Source organism: Nannospalax galili, unplaced genomic scaffold, assembly GCF_000622305.1.
Source record: "Nannospalax galili isolate Female #2095 unplaced genomic scaffold, S.galili_v1.0 scaffold443, whole genome shotgun sequence".
Lineage (NCBI taxonomy): Eukaryota > Metazoa > Chordata > Mammalia > Rodentia > Spalacidae > Nannospalax > Nannospalax galili.
Window position 1 is genome coordinate 4276199 of NW_008352479.1, and position 2459 is coordinate 4278657.

The 2459-nt window shown below is 42.7% G+C and overlaps 1 pseudogene; it reads right to left on the bottom strand.

Annotated features, from left to right (window-relative positions):
• Positions 1–345: 345 nt before the first annotated feature.
• Positions 346–775, bottom strand: LOC103747154 (annotated as a pseudogene).
• Positions 776–2459: the final 1684 nt, after the last annotated feature.

Sequence of the window (2459 nt, forward strand, 5' to 3'; positions counted from 1 at the left end):
AGGACCCAAAGACTTTCTTTAAAAAAAAAAAAAAAAAAAAGGGCCGGGCATGGTGGCTCATGCCTTTAATCCCAGCACTTGGGAGGCAGAGACAGGGGGAGGCCTAGTCGTTGAAGGCCAGCCTGCACTGACAACTCGACAGGAAACCAGGAAACTGTTTCTTTAAAAAAAAAAAAAAAGGGCCGGGCATGGTGGCTCATGCCTTTAATCCCAGCACTTGGGAGGCAGAGGCAGGTGGAGCTCTATGAGTTCAAGGCCAGCCTGAACTGTAAACTGAAAAGTAAACCTGGAAAGTTTTTCTTTAATAAAAACTTACTAGAGCTTTACCATGCCCGGCCCCCAGGTTTACTTTTTACCAGCCTGTTCTAGCATGCTTCTAATAATATTAGAATCACTAGATCAATGATAACCAGTGTGCAGATTCTGTAGTATTTTCCTCATGCTGTGCCCAATTCAATAGTAGTGATGGACACCAGTGTTGGCCAACATGGCATAGTATTCTATTTTCTAATATAATTGCCACTTAGTGGCAATTAATTCTAATTGCCTCTGTAGTGATGGGCACCAGTTTTGGCCAATGTGGCATAGTATTCTATTTCAGATTTCCTTAAAGTTGGGAAGTAGTTGTTGATGAAGATGGCCAATTTGGCCCTGCCCAGTCTGATCATCTTCAGAGTCTGCTTATACTCCAGCACATACTTTCCACTTTTCATAACAAGCTGGGGCCTAGAGTTGATCCACTCGAGGACTTTTTCATCTTCTTCGTGGCTACCATCTTCCTGCCCTAGGTGCATGATGGCCCCCAACCAAGAGCAGCTGCCAAGAGGCCCATGGGAGTGAGAAAAACCAAGGCTTTCTTATGCAGAAAGCCGTTTATTAGTGTGCTGGCACAGGCTCCGTGGCATAGTTCTCAAAAGCAGAGCCTTGAATAAAGAAAAGATCCAGCCTCTTATGTTCTCTGGCATTCTTATCTCCTATAGACAGTGACATACAGTTTGATTGGTATTTGAAAATACTGTAAAGGGATACAAAAATGCCTGGAATGCAAGGGGAAAGGGAACAGTGAGAGCTTGAACAGGAGATGTGGCAGAACTGTACCTGCTTATAGATATTACTCAGACCTTATATTATCGCAGTTTGCCACAAGACCTAGTAGCCTCTACTACCTAGATGAATGGCTCCAGTTCTGACCAGTTGACATGCCTCAGAGCTCACTCACAGAGCCCACTGAAACACCATTTCAGAACCAATATAGTCACAGCCAAAGACGTGTGTGTATGTGTGCATGTGTGCATGCATGTGTTTGTGTATGTGTATATGTACATACATGTTTAAAATTTGATTTACTGGGGCTGGAGAGATGGCTGGGTGGCTAAGAGCACTGAGACCTGGGTTCAATTCCCAGCACTCACATGGTAGCTAACAACTGTCCATAGTTCCAGTTCCAGAGGATCTGATGCCCTCTTCTGACTTCTGCAGGCATTGCATGATATGGGTGCACTTACATACACACAGGCAACACACTCATACACATAAAAGTAATTTTTTTTTACTGAGTTTTTCATTTCCACTATTTCTGAGGTTTGAACCCTGGTCTCGGTTTCTCTGCTGAACATCTCATCTTGCTCAGGTGTTGCACTGAGCTCCTTTCCTCATTCATCTGCTTATTTTAACTATAATTAGAATTTTTTCTAGCATTTCAGACACTTCACTGGGGAGGACTCATCTTGCCCTGCATTTTCATATGTCCCATGTCTCTCTGCTGCAACTGTGTACCTTTTGTGATGATCTATATTTTGGGGGTACTTTCTTTTTTCCCACCCTTTATTTTATGAGGGTTTCAAAAACAAGCAAACAAAAAAGAGGTAGAGAAAGGAAAAGGGAGGAAGCTAGATAACAAGCCACCAAAAATTTTTAAACCCACCACTTGGTAGACAGATCTCCAGGAATCTTGACTTTAGTGCCTCTGGAGTAAAAGAATAAGAAATGAAAAGACTGGGGGAATTGGCCCAGTGAGTAAAAGTGCTTTCTTTGGAAGCAGGGGGACCTTTGTTTGAATACCCAGACTCATGTAGAAGTCAGGTGCATAGCACATCTGAAATTCCTAGGGGAAGATGGGAAGGAGAGGCAAGATGATTCCCAGAAGCTCATGGGCCAGCCAGCCTTGTCTGTGCAGCAGAATCATTAAGACAAACAAAAGAAACCCTGTCTCAAACAAGCTGGAAAAAGAAGACTAACACCCAAGATTGTCTTTTGACCTCACTCATGCAGTGGCACCTGTGTCTTGGCCTCTCTCTGTCTTCTTCCTCTCTCTCTCTCTGTCTCTCTCTCACACACACACACATCCCATACACACATGCTAAAAAAATTTTTTTAAAGAAATGAATGCAAAAATTGGTTTCTATTATATGTGTGACAGTAATCTAACGTGCTTTTAAAACTACAATAACTACTCATAT